This window comes from Peromyscus leucopus, chromosome 2 (genome assembly GCF_004664715.2).
Source record: "Peromyscus leucopus breed LL Stock chromosome 2, UCI_PerLeu_2.1, whole genome shotgun sequence".
Taxonomy (NCBI): Eukaryota; Metazoa; Chordata; class Mammalia; order Rodentia; family Cricetidae; genus Peromyscus; species Peromyscus leucopus.
The window spans coordinates 72,034,395-72,060,612 of NC_051064.1; the positions used below are offsets into that span (position 1 = coordinate 72,034,395).

At 49.7% G+C, this 26,218-nt stretch overlaps 1 protein-coding gene across 1 annotated transcript in view; it reads right to left on the bottom strand.

Moving 5' to 3' along the window:
* Whrn (whirlin) overlaps positions 1-26,218 on the bottom strand; it is an 87,912-nt gene that overhangs the window by 25,262 nt on the left and 36,432 nt on the right.

The window sequence follows — 26,218 nt, forward strand, 5'->3', positions numbered from 1 at the left end:
GGAGGAGGAACTGCTTCTCTGGTTTGCCGTTGATGCCGTATCTAGGTAGAAGGGATGTTTGTTTATTTCTCCGCAGGAAAAGTTAAACAACAGGATGTTCACCCTCTGTTTGTGGTCACAGCACTGGTGAGGGGAGCTACGTGGGGCAAACCTGGGTCAATCTGGTCCAAGGCTCATTTACTTTCAATTCCTGCAGCCAGTTGCTGCCAGGGGACCACATGGCTTAGCTTCCAACCCATCCCATCCCAAAGCTGCCTTCCTTAGCTCTGCCTACAACAGCCGGACCCTGACTCTGACCCAACCTCCAACTCTCCCATATTTCTCTGGCTAGCTCTCCAGCAAATCTCACTCTTCCCCTTCCTCCACCCATGGTGGCCTCTCTCCTGGGTCCCCCACCTGCTCATCTAGTGGCTCCTGAGTCAACATTTCATCTCTGTGGGTTTATATTCAAATGGCCACGGTCATCATGCAGGAGACTGTAAATATGTGGGAAAGGGCTCTAGAGACCATCAGACCCGGGTTCAAGTCCTGTCCCTGCTCTATCTATGCCATATGATCTAGCCCCACAACCTGCCTCCCTCCTGCTTTCCTCTGGTGGCTGTGAGCTGGGGCCTTGGTCCAGGATTGTCCTCCTCCAAATGTCTAGCTATCCGGGTCTGTCTCTATACCCCACCAAACACTGGTACCACCCACAATGACAAGTCTCTCTCCCTTGCCACTGGCCTCCCTAGTTAGAAGACTGAGCATCTGAGAATGTAGACTGCTCAATAAAGAATGTGGGACAAGACCCCACACTGCCTGAGGGCGTTGCCAGCAAGTGCTCCGACGTGTAGCTTTCTCATGATGACTTGGATTGTGTCAGTTCTACTTTGGCCCACCTCTCTTGGCCTACTCTGAAGCCCGGGAGAGCTGCTCACGCACTAGCCTTACTGTGCAGAGGGAAAAGTGACCTCCCTCCACGGTCACTTGTCCGGAGCCTGTCAGGCAGCACCCCCAGACGTCATGGCACTGTTCTGGAGTCTCTGCCTCGGGAGAGCCACGGCCAAGGCTGTACCTCTTACATCCCAGTCTTGTTTTTGTAAGTGTCCCTCTGCAACTTCAACTTTTAATCTTCCTTTCCACACACACTTTATTACAGCTCGCAGTTTAATTAAAGGCACTTGTGTCTGGGAGAGCAGCTGTGTCCAGGCATGCTTCTGAGAGCCTGGCTCTGGATCCCACCGGGAGATAGCCAGGAAAGAATAAGCCCATTCATAGGCCTATGAGGCTGGACTGGAAGCCAGATAAAATACAGGTCACCTTGTTAAATGGGAGCTTCAGATAAGTGGCAAATACTTAGAATCATGAATGCATGGCCCCAATATCCAGGGCCACCATACAAGTCCTCTCAGTAGCACTCCCTCCTTGATTACATGAAAGTCCTATGGCCATGGGCCTCCTGATGCTTACAGCTCAGGCCTGGCAGGTCCAAGAGAGGCTACAAATCACCTATAGGGACCAGGCTGCTGATTGTGGTTCTGAATGTCAGTCCTCCCCTCTAGCTTGGATTCAGAGCCTACCATTTCTACAGTCTGAGCCTGTGAGTGGTCCAGCACAGCACAGGCTTCAACCACACCTTGGGGAATCTATGTGTTGGAATCTCAGATTGACTGGCTGAGCATGCTCACTCGGGCCTGCTGAATAAGCCTGTCCCTGTGGGAGAAGGCAGAGGGATGGGGCTTCCCTGCCATCCCGCTGGAGAACAGCTGGAGTAGCACACGGGTCACCCAGATGGGGGCCTGTGAGCCCAGTTCCCTCATCCCTTTTTGGCCTCTTCCTCCAGGGCTAAGCTGGAAACTACCACGTTTGAAGGGTTAGGGTTGGGCCCTCCATGATGCCCTCCCCAGCATCTGACCTGGTCCAAGTCACTCCACTGTCTAGGTTCCTTTACTCCCTCGGGCCCTCTCATTGTAGGAAGGTGTGGTGTTTGAACAAGAGTGGGCCCCATAGGCGCATGTTTGAGTGCTTGGTCTCCAGTCAGTGGAACTATATGGGAAGGAGTAGGAGGTGTGGCCTTGTTAGAGGAGGTGTGTCACTCGGGGTGGGGAAAATGGGGAATTCCATCTTCCCATTGCTTCCTCTTGCCTCTGGCTTGTGTCATGAAGTTGGAGGAGATTATTCTCACCCTCTCAAAGAAAAGCTATGAGCTCTGTCCACTGAAATGTGAGTCTTTCTTCCCAGCCCAGAGTGAGATGTTGTGTGTATAAACAAGGTGACCATGGAACCTTTCCTGGGGTCTCCTACCCATGGAGAAACTGAGGCTTGGCAAGGACACGTGGCAACGATGGCAAAGTCCAGCCCTGGAACCAGTGCAGGGCGCTCTCAACCCTGGTCCATAGGCAACGTGATGGACCATCTAATGTGGGTTGGCTTGCTGTGGGCACTGACAGAGGGGTGGGGAAGGATAAATGAGGGAAGGGAGCTTTATTTGATTGGTCACCATGATAACCCTTTTTGGCACTAGTGATGGAGGAGAGCTGGGCCGTGGGATGCCCTTCATTTTGAGGCATAGAGAAACCTGCTCCATCACCTCCAGGCCACCCAGTGGCAGGCCCATGCTCTAGCGCTCTGAGAAAGTGAGGAACACAGGGCACTGCTTCCCTCTGAACTTGGCCACCAGGAGGCAGGATTCACACCCTACAATGTGGGACCCACACAGGAACACCAGGGAGGTGGCCCTCAGAGGCAGCAGGGTGGCTCATGCAGTCTCCAAAAGACCTGAGAAAGATATTTCCATGGTTCTAAGCCTATACCCTCAAAATGAGAACAGTACCCTGGTGCCTGGGCCACCTGAACTGCTGTGTAACAGATCATCGGGAATATGGTTTTTGAAGGGGGCCTCAGAGTCTGATCCCAAATCCAGATTCTGCTATTTATCTGCTATGCCATATAAGTTACCTCATTGCCCAGTTACCGCCTCTAGAAAACAGAAAATATCAGTTGCTACTCCTCAGTAAGCATGCCCATACTGTGTCTCTCATACTTCAAACAGCACATATTAGGTGTTCAACAAACACTTACAAGATAGCCGTATGGAGAGCACAGGAGATTCCCTACATACAATCAGTACTCAATTTGTGTTAGCTGTACTTCTGAAGATTCCTGTTTATGCGGATGCCCTCATCACCCACTCACCAACTAAATCCTGCCATTCTATCCCACAGAGTCCCTCCCACCGTAGATACCCATCTCTTCTGCTTCCAGCATCAGCTGACCACCTTCCGGCGCTGACCACCCTGACGTTCCCATTGCCATCTCAGTTTACAGCCATCTCGGCTTCTGCCCAGAAGTGAATGTGACAAGACTGGAGATGTGGCCTCCTACCCCCAGCCTGCACTGTCCCTTGATCGAGTATTGACCCCTCTTTTAAGAAAAGACACACTAGGAGGGACCTCTCACAAGAATGTTTCTTGTCTGTCTACACACACACACACCTACACACACCACACACACACACACACCACCGCCTCCTTTATAGATTTGCCAGCTTTTAACTACCAGAAGCTACAATGGGGGTTTCTTGTGTGTCTGTGTAGGAAGAATGGTCATCAACAGCAACTTGACTTTCTTTAAGACTGCGAAAAATGTTCATTAGGGTAAAATAACGTTCTCAGGGGCTTTCTAAATGATAATTGTCTCATAAAGCTTCTTACTTGAAATTCCAAAAAAGAGGAAGGAGGAGAAAAGACCTGGTAGACACAGTGAAGCACAGATATAACCTGTGCCTGGGAGCTGAGGCAGGAGCATCACAAGTTTCAGGCTGGGCTGGCTGGGCTACCAACAAGGCACTGTCACAGGGAAACAAACAAGCCAGCCTGTCCTTCCTTCACCCCGTACCCTGCCTTCCCTGGGCTTCACGACATACACGCAGTAGGGACTCTATTCACGCTGCTGATAGGGCTTGAGAAAGGAGAAGCGAGAAGAAGCTGGGGTGGGTGGCAGTGGCTTGGAGATCCCTCAGCAAAGGTTGTCGGGGAAGAAGTTTGCCAAGAACTCCATCCGTGTGTTCAGCAGAGAGAGACAGGATCGTCCTCTTGGGACACGCAGGGAAAGGACCCAAGGGCTTCCTGCTTCTGGTCCCTCACCCTTCCCAGAGCTCCACAGAACTGAAAGGAATCCTCTAGGGCTCTACCAAACTCGGAGGACCCACTGAAGCGGACTTTGGGGCCCCAAGTGAGGCCCCACCGATTACAGAGTCACCACAGTTGGCAGTCCCGTTCTATGAAGGGGTTTTATTGCAATTATGAATCTTTAATAGTTTTCCATGTCAGGTATAAAAGTTTAATGGGCCCCCACTCCACCTGCCCCCTTTCACTACAAGTGAACAATGCAGTTTTAATGAGACAACATTAGTTTTTCCCAACAGTTCAGAAGTCGGCAAACCTTGCCCGTATTTAAAGAAACGACGATGAAAGATTGAGGTCAGTGCGGAGCTGGGTGGGAGTAAGGACTCGTTGAGAGGGTCTGGCCACACGCTGGTCCTCTACAAACTGGGGTCCTGCCCCGGTGGGACCTGTTGAAAAGGCAGTGGGTGGCGTGGCGACGCCCATTCCGGCTGAATTCCAGCTTGTGGCACCTGCTCCCTTCTTGCAACCTTGGCAAATCTGTAATCTCCCAAGTGGAGGGCCTGATCGAAGGCCTCACGTCACCACGGGAAGCCTGAGGTCAGACAGGGGGATGGACCCACCCAAGGTCAGATTGGGTCAAGGTCAGAGCTTGGTCCTTGAGGTCATTCCTGGGTGCTTTCCAGGAAATCACCGGGCGTCAGATGCAGCGAGAATACCCCACATGGACCCTCTGAGTGCCTGGCTTAGGCCAGTTCCCTATTTTCTTAGCTCTGATCTTAAAGCCACCACCCAAGGCTGATAAATATTAGATAAGGTTTTCTGGTTTATAGATGAGAGCAGTGAAGATCAGGAAGGGAAGACCACTTGCCCAGGGATGCCCAGCATGCCAGCGGCAGAGCAGGATAACCCCGGAAGGATGACCTCCTGTTCCAAGCCCAGTGGAACATCAGGCCATTTAACCTTTCAACTCAGATGACTTGGAGGCGTCTAACCTCATCACCCTGGAAGGGAACACCACAACGGAATGTTCTAAGAGCAACGGCGGCATTTACATTTTTTAATTTTTCCCACTTTTATTAAACATGGATTCTTTTCATACGCTACAATCTTAATAGTTTCCTCCTGCTCTGCTCCTCCTAGTTCATTTACATTTAAATGAATTAAAATTAGGTAAAATGAAAGCCAGTTGCCCAGCACAGAATCTCCATTTCTTTGACCACCTATTATGATGGCTACCTTAGTAAACGGAGCTCTTCTAAGCAAGCCCTTCCTCAGTGTCTTCCTGTAAGCCTGCTTTTCTACTAGGCTCCCCAGCTCCCAAGCCCTGGCCTCCCAACCCACTGGCTGCAGTATCAGGGTCTATTTTTCCCATAGGACTCTGGACTCCTCACGGTACCAACTTCACTCTGGATCCAGGCACAGTGTCTCCAAAGCAGACCCCCTGCTCCGACCTCACCTATCTGTAACACTGTTCTTAAGTGTCAGAAAGAAACAAAAATTGATCATGTCACTCCCTCCTTAACCCTGCCCTATACAGTGGCTTCTAAGCGCCACCCATTCCTGACTCTAAAGGGACCTTAGCTGGTATTGCATTCCACAATTCCCTACCATGTGTTTTCAGTGGTGTTCTACTTGCTAGCTCTATAGTTGTTAACACACAGGACTTTCACCCCTCAAGACTGCATATGCTGTTCCTCTGTCCCCAACACTCTTCCCTCTACTCCTCACCTGGAGCCCACCTGCTCAGATAGCGCCGTCCCCAAGACAGGAGTCACCGGCATCCCCCTAGTGCCTGTTACTGTCTGATCATACTGGATGGTAGGATTCAAAACCAGTGTCCTGCCCCTCTGGAACGGTACCACCCAAAAATGTTCAACAGAGCCCTGGGATGAACACATGAGCAGTTAAGAGAACCGAGAGCCAGACGCTGGCCTTGGGCTCCTGCAGACAAGCATGGGACATTTCCCTGTTGTGTGAATGTTAGGTTTGACAGGACCTGGACTTGTGAGAGGCAGGGACTTGAAGCCCAGCTTCGCAGAGAGAAGCAGGGAAGAGCAGCTGAATTTTCAGTGTCGTGGATGGGAAAGAGGGGGAAAGACAAATTGTAAGTTTGTTTTTGCTGGAGGCACAGGGCTCTGGGAAATGGAACTCATTATAAATCCCCATATTCTACAAGAAAGGAAACTGGAGGACTGGGGAGGTGGCTCAGTTGGTCAAAGTGCCTGCTGCCCAAGCCTGCCAACCTGAGTTCAAGCCCCAGAATCCATGTAAAAAGCTGGATGTGGTGGCATGCACTTGTAGTCTCAACACTTCTACTGGGAGATGGAGAGACAGGAATTCCATGGAAGCTCTCTGGCCAGGTAGCCTAAAGTACACACCACAGTGGCAGAAACAAGAGACCCTGCCTCAAAGCAGAGTGGAAGACTACCAAAAATTGTTCCTTGATCTCCATTTATCCTCTGGACTCCACATGTGTATGCCTGCATTCACACACATGGATGGAATGAGGAAGGAAGGGAGGGAGAGAGGGAGGGAGGGAGGGAGGGAGGGAGGGAGGGAGGGACGGAGGGAGGAAGGAAGGAAGGAAGGAAGGAAGGGAGGAAGGAAGGAAAGGCAAAATCTGGAGTAAGAGGTGAGAGGCTGCTATCCCAGGCCCCTGGACTTCCAGTCCACCAGGGCAATAGCCCAGATGTGCCCTACTGACTCATTTGGGATTCTCAATGAACCTCTCAGTTTTCAAGTTCAAGTCCACAGCCTTCACAGACAGTGACCAGTCAGAAGATGCAATAGGAGGAGGAAATCCCATTTGTAATAGAAACAGAGACAAATCCTGAAGGACAGATAAGAAGTGTACAGTGCCATATGAAGCAGACTTGAAGCCATCCCACATCAAAAGAAATGAATTCTGAGGGCAGGGGCAGAGGCCACCCCTATGCCGGAGGGTTGGGCACCGCCCAAATGTAGCTCTTTGCTTACTTTTTGCAATGGCAACCTAGTAAAAACTGCAGCCAGAATTCATCAGGAGTTAGCACAAAAGTTCATGGGGAAAATAAAATCATACATGAAGGGCCTTCAATGTTTACCGCAGAGTCGTAGCACAGTAACTACTGCTCACAACAGTCCCTAGTCCATTCAAAAACAGCAGAGAGAAGAGTCATCAAGGTCCCCAGCACATCTGAGCAGATGGAAGCATTATTCCCCCAGGCTGATCATGGCAGGTGGCGGACCCACGTGGATCTGCTGTGCTGGACGCTCACAGCCATGCACGATGCTGTGTCTCAATAAATATGTTAGAAAATAATGTGATAAAGGAAAAGGCTCTACCATGTGTGGTGCGTGCTTCCAATTCTGTGACACTGTGGACAGATGGGAAGACGGAGACAGACAGAAATATTCAGATAGTGGGAAGATCAGAGGGGATTGGGAGCTGGGAGGGAATGGATTAATGGGGAAGGAGGGTAGGCAGAACATGGAGGGTTTTAGGGAGGTGAACCTATGCTGGATGACACTGAAATATTGACTACATAGCATTATTCACCTAACAAAACCCACAGAACTGTGAGCATGAATGTAAGTCACAGGCTCCTGCCAATAATGTAACCACACTGGCTCATTAGCTATAACGTGTGTCTCTTATGCACTAATACTAACAGAGCTGGAGGGAAGCTCGGTCAGAGCACCTGCCTCGCATGCAAGAGGCCTGGGCTGCACTTCCAGTACCTCAAAAATAAAATGAAACAGACACAATAGAATAAAAAATAACAACTGTAGGGGAAACCCCATGCACAGGCAGGGAAGGGGAATTGCATGAGAACTCTGTACTGAAGGCTCAGTTTTTTTCTAATATTAGCCCTCAAAACAAATGTATTAGTTTTTTTAAAATAAAATAAGTACCCAGACAATGGTGGTGCACACCTTTAATCCCAGCACTCAGGAGGCAGAGGCAGGTGGATCTCTGTGAGTTCAAGGCCAGCCAGGTCTACAAAGCAAGTTCCAGAACAGCCAGGGCTATTACACAGAGAAACACTGTATCAAAAAACAAACAACATGCCGGGCAGCGGTGGCCCACACCTTTAACCCCAGCACTCAAGAGGCAGAGCCAGGTGGATCTCTGTGAGTTCGAGGCCAGCCTGGTCTACAGTAAGAGTTCCAGGATGGCCAGGGCCACACAGAGAAACCTTGTCTTGAAAAACATCAAACAAACAAACAAACAAACAACAAAAAATTAAATGTATTAGTCAGAAATTATTTAAAAGTATGAATAATAATACATTTATTATTTTAAAAGGAAATTAACTTAATTAATTAATTACCTTTTGTTTTAAGTATTGAGCATTGAACCCAGACACTCATGCGTGCTAGGCAAGTGCCATACCTCTGGGAATATAGTCTCGCTAAGTTGCCCAGGCTGGCCTTGAATTCACTATGTAGGCCAGGTTGGACTTGAATTTGACATCTTCCTGCCTCAGCCTCCAGAGTAGCTGGAATTACAAGCCCATGCTTCCAGGACAGGCAGTTTCCATCTTTAGATGTGATAAATAAATAAACATCAGGTAACTAAGGATGACTGTGGACTGGTGGAATTACATGTGTGTGCCATGATCGATGTAGTGGTGCTGGGAATCAAAGCCAGGGCCTCCTGTATGCCAGGGTAGCGCTGTGCCACTGGACTACACCCATGGGCCCTGTTTTGCAGACCTAGAGGTCAGAAGTCTAATAAGGAAGAACAGAGCCCATGGCCTGAGCCTGGGGCAGCCAAACCACCACATAGTCTAAGGGGGTCCAGTCTACCTTGGAGCATAAGGCAGGGCAGCAGACAGCTTCATGGTGGCAGAAGTGTGCAGCCAAACACCCTCCTCCTCACGTCTTAGCAGAACAAAAAGCAGAAACAGGACAGGAAGTGGGGCCAGATCCTTCACATGAAGAAAACAGAGCCTCTGCAGAAGAGATAAAGCTAAGGAGGCCAGAGGGGTGGGGCCCCAACTAAGGGCTGGCGCCCTTCTGGGAAGATGAAGAGACAATAGCATCCTCTCTTGGCCACATGGGGACCTGGAGAGTAACCAGCCATGAAATCAGTCTCACCAGGAACCAAATCAGCCAGTCACACAACCTGGCTCTTACCAACCTAAGTACTCCTAAGGCTAAAGAATGCTTAAATTGTGTGTGTGTGTGTGTGTATGTATGTGTGTGTAATCCAAAACTCTAAGAGCAAGATATAAACAAATCACAAAATGACAAAATGGCCCTTAAGCATATGAAAACACATTCAATTTCACTCATAATAAGAAGATTGCACAGTAAAACGACACCAAGATATAATTTATAACCCATCACACTGGAGAGAGATTGAACAGGTGACAGTACGTGTCAGAGCTGCAGAAACAAGCCGACTCACAAACCCTCCTGGGAATTCAGGATGGCATATCTTAGAAGCTCCTTTCTGGAAATTTCTCATGAAAACACACTTCCAAAAGAAAATACATGAACACATGGCCACTCACTGGGGCAGCATTTGCACTTGCAAAAATAAGGAAAACAGACTAAATATTCATACAGAGAAGAAGGCCAAGTAAAGCATGGTACAGAACTATCACTACAGAACAAACAAAAAATGATGAAGGTCACTGGGCAGAGACACAATGATTTCCTGACTAGCACATTAACAGAGCAAAGTGCAAAAGGAGACCTGCGGTGCACTGCCTTTTACATAAGTAAAAAAAAGTAGCTCTGCAAGAAGGTGCAGCAGGTGAAACCCACATACAACACACACACACACACACACACACACACACACACACACAATGTCATAAAGATAGAGAGGCCCATGGCTGGACTTCCTGTTTTTGCTCACTGTGCTGACAGTGTACTAAGTGATTGTTCATGCTGTTAGGAGATGGAGATAAAAACACACAGAAGCATTTGGGAATACAGCAGTTGGAGATGTATGGTCCTACAGAGCTCTTTACAGTGTCGTGTGTGTGTGTGTGTGTGTGTGTGTGTGTGTGTGTGTGTGTGTGTGTGTATGTGTGTGTACTCTCCTGTGTGTGCACGTGGAGACCAGAGGTCAATGTCAGTGTCTTCTTCAATTGTTCGCCTTGCTCTTTGAGGCAGAGTCTCACTGAACATGAAGCATGCCGTTTCTGTAGATGGGTTACAGTGAGTCCCTGGGATTCCTCTCCCTCTGTCTCCTGGTGCTGGGGTTACAGACTCACTGGCTACATTCAGATTTTCTGTGGCCATGACTCATGTCCGCATGCTTGTGCAGAAAACTCTTTGCTTGCTGGGCCATCTTTCTTGTCCCACAGTTTTTAAGGCTAACACTATTTCAAGGTAAAACACAAGAGAAAAAAAAAAGCCTTCCAAGCTAATGGAGCATCACGACATCACGCATAGATCCTGTTTCTGTGCTAGGTCGTTAGAAGGATGTGGCCCTGAACTTCCAAGTGCATGCCGCCCAACTGTCACCAGGAAGAAAGCAGTGTACTGAGGCCAGCACTGGATGGTGGAGAGTAGGGAAGAACAGAGCCCAGGCCTGGGCTAGAACAGGGGCAGGATGTGCAGCGTGCTCTGTATGAGTGACCTGCAGCTGCTGTAACAAGCAACTATAAACTTAGTGCTTAAAACAACATTGTCATCTTACACTTTCAATTAAAAATATTTGTTTATTTTATTTATTTATTTTGTGTGTGTGCACACACTCCTGTGCCAAAATGCAAAATGTTTGGAGGGCAGAAGACAGCTTGCTCGAGTCTGTTCTCTCATTTCGCCATGAGTTCTAGGGATTAAACTCAGGTCATCAGGCTTGGCCGTAATTGCCTTTGTACCTGCCAAGCCATCTTGCTGGAGCTTTTGCTGGCGGTGGGGGTGGGGGGGAGAGCAGTGGTGGAGAGACATGATCTCATGTAGCCCAGGCTGGCCTCAAAGACTCTAGGTAACTGAGGATGATCGTGGACTGCTGGAGTTATAGGTGTGTGCCCCCATGACTGATGTGATGTAGTGGTGCTGGGAATCAAAGCCAGGGCCTCTTGGATCCTAGGCAAGCACTGTGTCACAGGACTACACCCATGACCCCAGTTTTGCAGACCTAGAACTCAGGAGTCTAATATGTACCCCATTACACTAAGGGAAGACATCAGAAAGGTCAAGTTCCTTTCTACAGAGTTGGGACACTTCTAGGGGCCACTCCCGTCCCTGGGCTGTTGGATATTGCTCCACCCACAGAGCCAGTATCATCAAGCCAAGTCCTCCACACTCCACTTCTACCATCCCTGTGACACTGAGCCCAGCAGGCTCATCAGGGGCCACCCTCATCTCAAGGGCAGATGAGTGACAGCTGAATTCCACTGGGACCTTAATTCCCTCTGCCACATATACCTAAACATTCACGGGTTCAGAGCACTAGGGTGTAGATGTTTTCAAGGTCCATTGTTGTTGTCTAAGATTTGTTTTAGATAAAATAAGATTCATTGATATCAAAATTATTAATATTCTACTATTGTTGCCAATGCAAAACTGAAACCTAATTCTTGCCTCAAAAGCAAGAAGACTTTTAAAAAAAGATTTATCATTATTTCTATTTTTAATCATGCACCTATGTGTGGGTAAGTGTATGGAGTGCAGGTGCCCAAGGGATCCATAAGAGGCTGTCAGAGTCCCTGGAGCCGGAGTCACCGGTGGTTGTGGGCCAGCCAAAGAGGGTGCCACCATGCTTCCCACAATGATGACAATGGACCAAATCGCTGAACTGTAAGCAAGACCTAGTTGAATGTTTTTCTTTATAAGAGTTGCCATGGTCACGTTGTCTCTTCACAGCAACAGAACACTGACTAAGACGGGGCCATTCTCGTTCAAACCACCACATCGACTCCCTATCCCCCACAGGCTTATGGTCAGATCTTAACGCAAAATGTATTTAGTCCAACTTCAAAAGTTCCCACGATCTTTCACAGTCTCAGCACAGTTTAAAAGCTGGAAGTCTCTTCTGAGATTTCAAGGCAATCTCTTTATTGTATCTAGCTGTACATTACCATTCCAAAGGGGAGAACCGGGTGCACAGTGAGGAAGTTCTGGACCAGAGCCCACGGAAGAAGGGAAGGAAAGATCTTAAGCACTGGAGCACCAGGAGGTCTAAGAGACTTAGTGTCTCTATCTAGGACAAGGAAGCTGCAGCCGGGAAATCTCCCAAGTATGGTTGCCTAACCAAGACCAGCGCAGCGACAATACCAGTCAGCATACTAGCATGAACGTGGGGGAAAATCTCAAGGCCCCACCCCAAATGAAGAGCTACTGGCAATGAATGGCTGCTGAGAGGGAGAATCAGTCTTCTCTAGGGATGAGAGAACCTGGTGTGTTGGTCAGTTCCAGTCAGGCCTAAACATACACAACACACACACACACACACACACACACACACCCTACTAAGTAAACTCAACAGTTTATACATATCACTAATAATAAAGAAGAAGAGGTTATGAATTCAAGGAGTGGGGATAGAAGGGAGGAGAGAAGGAGAGGAAGAAATGACATAAATATAGTACTCATATATAAAATTCTAAGGAAAATATTGTTTTTTAAACGTGAAGAGGAAGTGATCAATGGAGACACCTGACACTGATCTCTGCCTTTCACTTACACAAGCACATATGTGAGCACACCTACAGGCACCTGTACACAATACACCCACAGACACTACCACAGACACATACACACACACACACACACAGACGGAAACAGACATACACAGACACAGACATACACAGACACAGAGAGAGAGAAAGACACACACCGACACAGACAGACACAGACATACACACACACACACACACGCACACAGACAGACAGACACAGACACACACAGAGACACAGGCACACAGACATACACACACATACACAGACACACACACACATAGAGACAGACAGACAGACACAGACATACACACAGACAGACAGACACACAGACACAGGCACACAGACAGACAGACAGACACACACACCAGGATTATCTAGGAACACCTGCACTTGCTGTTGTGCTATCACTTTGTGACAGTTTCCCGACACAGGAGGATCTAAGTTGAAGATAATCGGCGCTGGTGGTGGCACTGGTGGCGGCGCTGATTACCACGTGGAAAGGTCACGATCACGGTCACGACAGAACCCAGAGCTTTATTAGGAGGGAAAGGGGAGAGGGAAAGAGAGGGGAGCAGGACCTGGTGGGGGAGGGAAGCAGGAAGCAGAGCAGAGGGAGAGCAGAGAACAGGGAGGTAGGGTAGGGGTATGCGTCCGGCTTTTTAAGGCGGTATGTAGTCGCCAGCGCCCGCTGGTGACGTGAGACACCAGACCCAAGCTGCACATGTGCGGGAGTGAGGGCAGGATCCTAACACTAAGCGCTAGATTTTGAGAGGGAGGGCACAGTAAAAACTTTACTCCAATGTTGCTAAAGTCTTAGTGTTTTTGTTACTGTCTCTGTAGCCATAAACACCTGGAAGGGGTTTCACCAAGACCGGGCTACAACTCTCCATGGTGGACACTGCGACACAGTTTACTTTGGAACTTGGGCTTTTATTGCTGCTAACATTTTTCGTTTCACGCGTTCTTCGATTACATTAAGAGAACTGGGAAGAAACATGCCCACCTGTTCTCAAGTGTGAGTCCTGAGCTGGAAATTCCGGACATTTTAAGTTCATTTTCTATGCTCTCCAAAGTTGTGTGTGTCAGGTCCAAAGACAAATCCAGTTCATCAGCATTCCTCAGCCAGTTCCCTTCCACCAAAGGAGCCAGTTCCATTTCCACTGGCCGAAGGGACAGATAACACACCAAAGAGCATGCTGGCACCCTGGCTCACTCAGTATCACAAGTGCCTGTTACACATTTCGGAGTCCATGCTGACATCCTGGCCCTGGCCTCCCCTGAGCTCCTCCAGCTCATGGGCTTCCATCCCACAGCAACTCAGTCCTCCTTATCACCCCGTTAGACGCTCTCTTAGGTCTTCCTCTCCAGTGCCCTCTTCAGGTCCTTGCCCTTGGCCCTTTCTTTGTCTTCATCCCACCCTTCTCCCGGCCAAGTTCAGTCTACTTTTTTCTCTCCCTGCTCTGGATTCTTCCAGATTGCTTCTGGCTTTCTGGCTGTACTCTCCCTCATATCTACAAAAGAAAAAAAAAGTTTCCCCTTAACCGTTCTTTGGAGTGGTCATGTTGTCAATTTATACATCTGGTGCTGAAACCCTCAGTTTGTACTGCATATGAAGATCACGTGATCAAGGATGATGTGGAAGTTTGAATAAGAATGGCTCCCATAGGCTCATAGATTTGGAAGGGTTAGGAGGTGTGGCCCTGTTGGAGGAAGTGTGTCACTGGGGGTTGGGGGTGGGCTCTGAGGTCTCAGAAGCCCATGCCAAGTCCAGAGTCTCCCTCTTCCCGTTTCTTGTGGATCTGGACATAGCTACCTCTGCATTATGTCTGCCTGCATGCTCCTCACCATGGTGACGATGGACTAAACCTCTAAAACTGTAAAATAAATGTTTTCCTGGATAAGAGTTGCCATGGTCATGGTGTCTCTTCACAGCAATAGAACACTGACCAAGACAAATGAAAAGGAAAAAAAAAAAAAAAAAAAACCTCGGAAAAAAGTATAAGATCTGGGGGTACATGGCTTAGCCCAGCTGCCATTTTCTCATCTTTCACAAACATTTCCCTCCGCTTTGGGGGTTTAGGGAAGAGGAACCTCAGGCAGAACTGCAAGAAACACATCCTCCTCCTGACCAGAAAGAGCCTTTTAGCGACTTGGGCTAAATCACTCCTGCCCCCCACCAGGCTCTGCAGCCTGCAGGCACAGATAGGCTGGGAGGTGGTTTAAGCTTCTCTGCAAAGTTCCTCTGAGGTTTCTCTCATTTTGTTGCTCTTTTGGAAAAACCTTATTTCAATTAGAAACAGCTAAATGCTTGACTTCAAGGGACCAGTCGGGCCAATTATTATAATGCAGTCATGGGATGGAATGTTATTATGAAACCCTTACAGATTGTGCTGAGGGAGTTTTAATCGCTGCACATGGGAAGACACAAGTGGAAAGTGCGAAACACAACACAGTCTGCACAGCTTATTAATCAATTGTCTAAGAAGTGCATAGAGAAGAGGGTAGAAAATGCTGACGGACGCCAACAGCCTGGTAGTCCACCGGCTCCTGAACAGACAGTGTGGTTCCCCCACACGACAGGACATTATTTAGCCATGACAGACAGTGTGGTTCCCCCACATGACAGGACATTATTTAGCCACGAAAACAAGCATACTGACGCAGAATGCATTATGCTAAGTGGAAGGAGCCAGTCCAAAGGCCACATATGGGACACAGTGCCCTGGGGCAGACATGGAGACAGAAGGATATTAGAGCTCCTAGGGAAGGGGGATCCATGACTGTGGGAGTGGCTACAGACATGGGAACGTGCTGGTAAGAACGCTGGAGCAGGGAAGGCTGAGAGTCAGAAGAGGTTAACAAGGGGGCTGGAGAGGTGGCTCAGGGACAAAGCACTTGCCACAGAAGCTTGAAGATGGAAGTTCGGATCCCCAGTACCCAAATAACGCCAGGCTCGTATGGAAGGCACCGTCAGAACAAACTGGCCAGCTGTACCAACCAAACTGGGATGCTTTGGGTTCAAGTGAGAGACCCTGTCTCAATATATGAGATACGTGAAGTCAACCTCTGGTCTCCACACATGTGTACACACACACACATGTATCTGCATACACATGTGTGCCTACATGTTTCTCATGGCACCCCAAACTCTGATAGCCTGGTTGCTTTCCACCTACCAGCCTCAGCTAACAGCTCCCGGGCTTATCAATGATGCAAGTCCAGCTGCTGCAAGGACCTGAAACAGCTGTTGGAGCTAGTGTCTCCTACCCCGTCCTCTTCCCTGCCCCTTCTGCCGCCCCACCTGCTCCACACCTGTTAATCTCTTCCTCCATCTCTCTGCTTGTGAGTCTCCACTCCACACTCATCATACACCACTCGGTTCTGAAGTTCCTGTCTGGGCATCGGGCGTGCAAATGGCTGGCAATATTTGCTTATAGAGCAATCACCCTACAGGGCCCAGCCACACAGACGCTTTCTGTGTGTGGCCACAGCGGGCTTCCTTTTGGGACACTGAAGGGCTCTCCTGAGAATGACTCAGTCATCCTGCCTGTGTTCAAGCCTGGCTTTGCCACGTCTTAGCCGTGTGACCTCGGGTAAGTGACTGGACCTCTCCAAACTTCACATCGGCGGACAAGGGATGAGACCCCTTGCCTCACGCTTGCTGTGGGGTTAATGGAGTCAATGTGGGGAAAGTGGCAAGGGCAGGGCCTTGGCGTGATAGGTGTGTGGCTTCTCTCAGGTCCCAAAGAAACCCGGGACGAGGCTCAGTCAGTACTTGAAGCTCCTCCAGCCCTTCTCACCCGCCCCTACCCTAAGACCCTCCATCTCAGAGGCGGGGCTTTGATCCCCTTCCTCCCGTGGTGTCTCCTCCACATAAACCTGCCATTGCGGACATTTCTCTTGGTCCTCGGCTCTGTTTGCCCTCTCCCTCCTCTCATGGCCGTGTTCAGTCTGGACTCTTCCAGATGCCTCTGGCTGTTCTCTCCCTCACATTGACAAAAAACCCTTTCTCCTCAGCCACAGCTAGGAGCAGTCGTGTGCTCATTTTCATTCAGGTGTTACAGTGTCACACTCATGATACGACACCTCTCTAGACCCCCGGGGCCATTTATTCCTCTTTCTATTACTCACTCAACCAGAAGCAATTTCCAGGCAGGACCTGCATTCCTGCGGAGTGTCACCTGTGGTAGTTGAGATGCCGTCCCCTCCAAGCACTGAATTGTCACTGTCACGGTATTAGGTAGATGGGATCTGTGGGCTGGGGATACAGCCCAGTTGAGAAAGCGCTTCCACAAAGCCGCTGCAGGCTGCAGTTATCGGCACACCATAAACTGGCTGCTGTAGTGCCGGTATACAACCCCAGGACTTGGGAGGTGGAGAGAGGAGCGTCAGAAGACTAAGGTCGCTCATAGCTACATGGTGAGTTAGATAGAGGCCTGCCGGGTCAGTACGAGACCCTGTCCTTAAAACCAAGATCAAGAACAAAAACAAAGAACTTGAGTCAGGCCCGGTCCTTGGGCACGTGGCAGGCACACCACCATCTCTCCCTCAGGTCCCCATCCTAATACCGTGCACAGAGGCCAAGGAGCAATGCAGTGTTCTTCTTTGTAAGGCCACAGGGGTACAGGCTAGGACAGCCACACTGATAACAAAGGCCAGTGTGCAGACAGGCAGCCTGATGTCATGGGAGTGAGTCCGGATTCAAAGAAGCAGGTCAAAGCCCTGCTCAAGTGATAAAAAGGTGACCTGAAGCCTTTCTCTTTGGAGCAGGGTGGGGGTGGGGGGTTCCTGTGGGCGGAGCCTCAGGAGCCTGCCCCAGCTAGCCCACTCACTGGCTTGAAATCGGCTCAGAGCAAGCTGCTAGATCTGATAAAATGAGGCCAGGGCCATCAGCCCCCCCTCCCCCAGGACTGCCTGAGGACAGCTGAGATGACTCAGAGGAGACACCTGGAGGGGGCGTGGCCTGCAGGGAGAGGACAAGGAGGTGACTTTCCTAACATAGTCATGAAGATGCCAGTAGTGTCCTGGGGGAGACCAGAGACTGAGCAGACACACCCCACGGGGAAGCATGAGGCAGAGACACCATAGACACTGCACACCCTTCGGGAGTCATAACCCAGCCATCTGCAAAGGAAAGCCCGTCCTTGCGCGCTGAGAACCACCTCAAAAAGGCACTGTGGTAAGAGCTGCTGGAACTAGCTAGAAGGTCATAAGAGGGAAGGGACAGGAACAAGATTTTCAGAACTGCATTTTCTTCCTTTCAATTCCAGCTCGGTTACCTAGTAGCTGTGTGACCTTGGGCAAGTTGCTTAACCTTTCTGTGCTTCAGGTCTCCATCTATAAAGCAGGGATAACATCAGTGCCTCCTTCCTCACTGGGCTAAAGGACAAACGCTGGCGGGTGCTGTTCATCTGAAAACGTCAAAAGACGGATCTGCCCTGGCACTGCCGTCCCTTCTGTCTGAACTGCTGGAACCCTCCAGGTCCCAAACCTTAAAGCGAGACACACAGGAACCGGGACTAGCTGCTGGTGTGCAGAGGGGCACGGCGGAGTGTTGGGGAGCGTGACATCGGGTGCTTATCACTTCTGCGCACATATGTGGGGTTCCTGGCCAGATGACCAGAGAGTATGGAAGTGCCACCACTTCCTTGTGGTGTGACCTGCGCAAGTGTCCACCTCTCTGGGCCTCAGCTTGCTCGTCTTCAATGGAGCCTGGTGGGCTATCTAACAATGAGATTGTTCAGGACGCAGCAGGGGGCCCGGCCTATCCCCTGCCTCTGGGGGGGGGGGATTTGGGCTGTCCTGGCGGTGAGGGGGTGGGGGTGGGAGTGGGGGAGTATAGACAGGTAAGGAGAGGAAGCAGTCCTCTGCAGACCTGGTTAGGATGTGTTTTCTCTTCCCTACAATGAGCAAGATTATTTCTGCGATTGGAAAACTCAATCATGTCTAAAATAGCGTTATACCTGTTCGGTTGGAGCCTCTGCGCCATCTCGTATAAATGGGCGTTGATTTGTGTGCTCGGCCCTTTCTGTAATCCCCCAGTACAGAGACGGGCTCATGAATACACACTTCATTGTCCTCTGGCTGCTGGGCACCCTCTCAGGAGCACTGCGCACACTGAATATACTTCATTTGTTTACCTCTTGGCTTGGTCCTGTTTTAGCGCGTCTTTGCCTTCTGGTCCCCGAAACTGCAAGCTTGGGCTGGGGATATAGCTCAGCGGGTAGAGTTGCTTGCGTAGCACACACAACCCCCTGTGGTGGATTCCCCAGAACAGCATAAAGTGGTGGTGTGCTACAGGCCTGTGACCCCAGCACTCAGGATTAGAGGAGGTCCAGAAGTTGAAAGTCATCCTCCATACATAGTGATCTGAGGTCAACCTAGGCTACATAAGAACACGCTCCCCCCCCCACCACCACACACACACACAAAGACAAGGTTCAGTGCGTAGCCAAGGCTGGCCTCAAATTAGTACTTTTTCTGATTCAGCCTCTAAAGTAACTGGGATTACAGGCATGGGCCAGCATCCCTAAAATAAAGTCATAAAAAGAAAGAAGTCACAAGCCTATCTTAGATCTTCCCTACCTGACATTAGTCCTTTTTACCAAGAGCCCGGGTTCTTAGGTTCTTCTTACCTGGAGAACAGTACTCACGAACACAGACATGAGTTGGCAGTGTGTGTGTGCACACACGTGCGTGCTGTAGGGGGGCATCTCTGCCTCCAGCCCCTCCAGCCCCTCTTGAGCATGGCTCAAGGCACTGTGTGTTCAGAGCATAACTCATGCACACACATGCCATGTGCCCTCTGCGTGGTTCTGAATCCGCTCCTCTCTGTGTGAGCTGACTAATCCTTCAGCACGGGCTTCCCCCATCTCCCCTTTCCTGTAAATCTGTAATCCTGGCTCCTGTGACCTCAAACTAGCCTAACAGATGATTTTCTTGGAAATGACATTGTTTCAGAAGTCTTAATCCACACTCTTGAGGAGAAGGAGCTTGCATCTGGAGATGCAGAAGGAAACCAAAATGCTCGACACCTCCACCATCCCCCAGTCCCAGCTTCTGCTCCACGCCTGTTCTCCTGTTGGCAATACTTGGAAGGCTGTGGGAACATTAGGTGGTGCAGCCTGGCCAGAGGAAGTATGTCTCTAGGGTCTTTATCCAGCCCTGGTGACTCCCCTCCTTCTTTTATGGCCAGTGCTTTCCCTGCCTAAGGTCATTCATGCTTTGCCTTATACATTCCTCTAGTGCAATGGTGCCCAACCTGTGGGTCACGAACCCTTTGGGAAGGGGGGCGTCAAATAACCTTTTTACATGGGTCACCTAAGACCATCTCCATATCAAATATTTACATTATGATTCTTTTTTTTTTTTTTTTTTTTTTTGAACAGTTTCTGCTAGCTTTGCGCTTTCTAGCTCACTTGGTAGCCAGCTGCCACGACCACAGAGATCCCCCCTCCTCCCGAGTGCTGGATAAAGGCGTGCGCCACCACCGCCCGGCTACATTATGATTCTTAACAGTAGCAAAATTATAGCAGCAAAAAAAAAATTATGGTTAGGGGGTCACCATGACATAGAGAACTGTGTTAGAGGGTCGCAGCATTAGGAGGGTTGAGAACCTCACAAAAGCACTCAGCTGGAGCCTCTGATCACTTTCTGTTGCTCTTCCTTTAAAGTTGAGGTCCACTGGGCCGCACACAGATCCCCAGCTGCCCCAGCGCCACCTACTGAAAGGACTATGGGACTGCCCTTGTGTGCTTGGTGTTGACTGCGTCCTTGGTGGGGACCAGGGTTTTGCTATTGGGCACAGGCTGACCAGGAATCACTACCTCAACCAAGCTGGTCTCTAACTAGAGGCGCTTCTGCCTCACCCTCCCTGAGTGCTGGAAATACAGGCCAAGCCACCGGCCCTGGCGGCTGACTGGATCCTTCCACCGTGCTCAGTTTGTTCATTCCAGCGACTCTTTTGCGGGTTCTTGAGAACTTTCTGTGATCCTTGGAAAACAGTTTCATTCCTTTTTTTCTTTTTCCTTTTCTCGACTTAGTGGACTGACTACAACTTTTAGAGTGCTGCCGAATCGGGTGTTCAGGACATTTTTACCTTTCTGCAATCTTAGGCAAAGACACTTAGCGCTTCAACATGTGAATGAAGCTTCATGATCCATGTTTGCTAGATGTGTTATTTTAAAATGTTATTTTTAATTGTGTGTATGGGGTGGTGGTGGTGGTGGTATGTACACATTAGTGTAGGGACCTGTGGAGGCCAGAAGAGGGCATCGTGACCCCTGGAGCTGGAGTTACAGGCAGTTCTGACATGGGTCTTGGCATGGGTCCTATGCAATAAGTGTTCTTCACCATCAAGCTATCTCTCCAGCCCCTGCTTTTTTTTAAGATATCCTTCATTGACTCATTTCCTTCAATCCCTAGTTATAAGGTGTGTGTGTGTGTGCGCGCGCGCGCATGTACGTATATGTGGATGCACATGCATGCATGCGCATCTGGAGACAGAGGACACTAAGTGTCTTATGTGATTTCTCTCTAACTGTCATAGCGGGATCTTTCACTTGAACCTCGAGCATGAAGATACAGCCAATCCAGCTTAGCTAGTATGCCCTGGGACTCTCTGTCTCTGCCCTAGAGTGCTGAGATTGTAGGTGGCCACCACACCTGTTGCATTTATGGTATTTAAGTGTGAGCTGGGGGTCCCAGCTCTTGTCCTCACACGTATGCAGGCTGAGACACTTTACCCATAGAGCCATCTCTCCAGACTCTTTGTTCCTGGTGGATTTGATGACGTTCTCCTGGGGGTGTGTGTTAGCACCTACATTCATGAAGGACCACACTCTACCACTTTCTTTCCTGGTACTGAGCTTGCTTGGTCATAGGAGTGTATTGTGTTGGCTTCATGAAATGATCTGGGAGGCACAACGCTCATCTGTTTGCAAGAAGGGACCACCTGGTACTTCTTGCTGAACCCCCTGGTAGCTTTTTCTGTGAAAGTGTCTGGTCTTGTGTTTTCTTTTGGGGATGATTTATAACTACAAACTTAACTTCTTGGACACATAGCTTAGGTATACAGATAACCTATTTTTCTTTTCCTAAGTGTGAACAGTTAGTGTCATTCAAGAAATCGGTTCATTCATTTTAAGTTGCAGAAGAAAAGGTAGAGCACTGTTTGCAAAATGCTCTCAGACTCTTGAGAATTATATAAACACTAGATGATTCTTTCTGTCATCTTAATTATGACTGCCACAAAATCAGCTAAAATTCCTTAGCACTGCCAAGGAGTCCATCACAGTATGTTCTTTTGAGCTGAGTGTTTTGCTTTTTTTAGCCATTAGGAATTATATAAACGTGAAGACGGTATGCATGTTATTTTCATTACGATCACCATATGATCAACAGTGTTTCTAAGGTACCGCCATGTCCTCTGCTGCTTCTCTCTTCTAATGTCTGGCCGAGTTTGGGTCCCCTGGAGCACATGACACAAAGCCCATCTGAAGGCTTCCATTTAACAGCATCATATAATAATAAGTCTACCCTTCTCTCACCCAGAGGGAAGAGGGGGCAGCCATGGGGTCTGCCAGACTCCTCCACTCCAGCAGGATTCTCGGGGGGGGGGAGCATGAGACACAGTCGGCCTGCAAGGCCCAGCTGAATGTTGGGAGGAGTCCTGTGGGAGTCCAGACCTCAGGACTCTCTCCTCACAGCTTGCCTTTCCCCTTCCTCGGGTGTAAATGAGTGAAGTTGGAGGCTGAGATGTGAGCATGGACAGGCCTCTGCCACTTGCCTGCTCCCTCAGAGCCAGAGAGGGACTCTGGAACACTCTCAGGGAACCTGCATCGAGCAGCCTCACTGTGGGCAGTCGTGCCATGCGGCCTGCTTTAGGGCAAAGCAATCCACACCAAGGAGCAAGGGCTGGCTGCGCAGCTCACATCCCACGTGGGCAGTAAGTTTACTAGGATGGCTGATGAATCTTGCCAACTCGACTAGACTTGAAATCCCACGAAAACATACCTCTGGGTGTCTAGAAGGGTGTGTCCAGGAAGGTTTAACTGAGGTTCCACCTTAAATGTGCATGGTGACATTCCATGGGCTGAAGTCCCGGTCTGCATCCTGCTTGTGGGCGCAATGTGACCGGCTGCCTCACACTCCTGCTGCCATGATGGACTGACTGTAGCCTCGAACTGTGAGTCAACAGAAACCCTTTTCTAAACTGCCTTTGCCAGCCTTTAGTCATAACCACGAGGAAAACAAACCAATACGGCCACTGACACCGCTGCCGTCGACACGCCAGCCCTGCTGTGTTCAAGCTGGGATACAGTGGAGAAGGGGCTCAAGATCAGAGCTTGGTCAGGGCCTGCCCTGGCCACAGGCCTTCCAGGAGCCATTTCCTGGGCACCAACTATGTGCTCGGTTGTGGGCAGGGGCATCAGGGAGAAATACACCCTAGGTTCTACCTCTCCCAGCTGGGAGCTGGGACACTTCAGACACACACCCCCCTGACATGGTGCAACCAAAGGTTCTACCTGGCAGAGCTGTGTGATGATCTGAGTGGATGATGCAAGCTGGTTTCCTGCCACCCGACGGGTCCCCAAGCACAGGGTGTTGCTCTAAGGAAGCTTGATCCAGAGAGACCAGGTGGACAGAGCTAGAAAAGCTAGTCTGTGGAGGGGTCAGCCCAGTCCCACGAAGGCAACACACGGCCCAGGTTCCCCGATAGACCTGCAAAGTGCAGACTATCCCCTGTCGCTAAGGTACCGTTTCCTCTCCAGATGCATGACAGGCCTGCTCCAAAGCCACAGGCCGCAGAGCAGTGGCTCCACAAGTGGGACATTCCCAGGGGCAAAGGTCCTGCTCCAAGGATCCTATCTAAGACAGCAGCCTGGTCCCCCATGGTGGGGAAGGGATGGGCTCCCAGCCTGGACAGTCTCAGCAGAGGCCATGGAGTTGGTCAACCGCGGAGAGCATCAACAGAGCAATGGTCGAACAAAGTCTGTAGCTACCAGGGTCAGAAGGGCTGGTGCTGGGATCCCTGTGTGACCCGACCCTGGGCAAGTTACTGCACTTCTCTGAGCCTCAGTTGCTCATCTGCTAAATTGTGCTGTGAAGGCCCCCACGTCCATCCCACCGGGCTATGGAAAGGATTCAATACAAGCAGATGCATCTAAATGTTAGCACCATGTCTCACTCATAATAACCCGTTAAATGAATGGCAACCGCTATTACGATGGCTTCTGAATGCCATTCAATATAGGCTGTCCCTAAGGGAACAAAAGAGGCTTAGTGGTCCGCTCTTCGGAAGGATTGGAATTGGCTGGGTATGGGAGAGTACTGAAAAAAAAAAAAATAGGAGGAATCCAAAGATAAATGATGAAGAGGGGAGGGGCTGCCCTTGCTGGGAAGGCAGACAAGCTCCAAGCTGCACAGACCACCCCTGGGTTAAATGCTGGGGGTCTGGCTGACCTCGCAAGTGTTTTTCTACTCAGGGCCCGGGCGTCCTGCCCCCTCTCTGGACTCACACTGGGCCCTGGAAGCTAAGTGGGCTGAGCAGCTGGAAGCCCTGTGGAAGGCGGCGCTTTCCCCTCACGAAAGCACTGCACCACAGCACGGAGCGCTATTTACAAATAAAGCCTGTTCTGGCTCTACCACCCACACAAGCGGGGCCCTTTATTCCATTTCAATATGCCTAATTCCATGGAAAGTGCACTGCAATAAACAGAATTAATCAGTGCTGGATGCCCGAGTGAGTGTGGGCAGGTGTCAGCACAGGCAAGGGGCCTGTGAGGGGAAAGAAGTGGTAGCCACCATCGAGCGCCTCCCTGCTGAGGACAGCATTGGGCTTAACTGAAGGTGGGCAGTTTGCAAGCAAATTACCCCTGAGTGCCCGAGACCACCTGACAAACTCAGGCAATGGGGAAGTTTTACAAAATGTGTCTCCTTTGCTTTCTTTCTAACTAAATGAACAGAGTATCTGTGGTGCCCATCTTCCCAATAGAACATAACTCCCAGAGGTCAGAGACAGTGTCTGTACCTGCCCCCACCGTGTGCATTGAGTGTGTGTGTGTGTGTGTGTGTGTGTGTATGTGTGTGTGCGCGCGTGCGTGCGCGCACACGCATGTGTGACCCAATGAGGTTCATCACACTTACAGGTTCAGGAGTAGGGATTTATTTACATGTGCAATTAGACAGTAGTCGCATCACTGAAGAAAATGTCTTTCCTCCCCGCAGCAAACATTAGCTGCCTAGGGCTGGAGTGGAGCCTTGTGATCCCCTCTCTATAATGTAATGTTGACGGGTGCTGCAACACAGTCCCACAGACAGGATGATGTAACACGAATTGCTGAAAGGTCTGATTAATAAAAACAAAACAAACAAAACGAAAAAACCCAGAGCCAGATACTGGGGTGAAAGCTGAAAGATCAGAGAAGCAGAGCAAGCCACAGCCAACCTCACCTCGCCAACTCCTCAGCTGATCCTGTTTCCTCATACCTTATATATCTTTCTCTGCCCTGACATCACCTCCTGGGATTAAAGGATTGTGTGCTTCCCAAGCAAAGGCATGAGATCTCAAGTGTTGGAATTAATAAAGATGCGTGTCACCACACCTGGCTCTGTTTCCAGTGTGGCCTTGAACTCACAGAGACCCAAACAGATCTCTGACACCTGAGTGATAGGATTAAGGGTGTGTGCCATCACTGTCTGGCCTCCATGTCTAATCTAGTGGCTGGCTCTGTCCTCTGATCCCTAGATAAGTTTTATTGGGGTGCACAATATATCACCACATTATGGCTTATGCACAGATTATTGCTGACAGTTCCAGAGTCTGGGCAGCTCAACATTAAAATGTGAGTGGATTCTGTGCCTGGTGAGGATCCCCTTGCTAGGTCACTGATACCGTAGATGAGGGTTCCACCCACATGACCTAGTCACTTTCCAAGGGCCCTGACTCCTGATCCCAACACTGAAGGATGAGGATTTGGATATGAGAATTTTAGAGAGACACAGTCTATACCCATATTTACTACAATAACTAATGATGCTGTTAGTTTGTTTCTTTTTCATCTTTTCAACAGCCCTGAGGCAAGCAAGTTCCTTAGCAGGGGCAGGAAGGGTCAGGTAGGTGGAGGAGGCTCCAAGGTCACAGAGCCACGAAGGAATGGAGTGGAGTGGAACACAGCACTGTCTTTCCCCATGGAGCCCAGAGCACTTTCCAAATGCTCGCATTTCCCAAAAGTCTATTTTTGCTCCATCTCCCCTCTGGCAGTCTGTTTGCCAAGCTGGGATTTGGGGCCTGGTGGATCCCAAGATGCATGCATGCATGCACACATGCACACACTCACATGCACACGCCAGACCCTTTGCTGCAGACACCTCTCCCTCTGACCGAGCCTCGGCTGGTATTCATTTAGTCATCTGTGGCCAATCTATGACATCGTTCAGCACTGCATCCCATTTCTTCCCAGCTTGTTTCGTCATCTACCTCT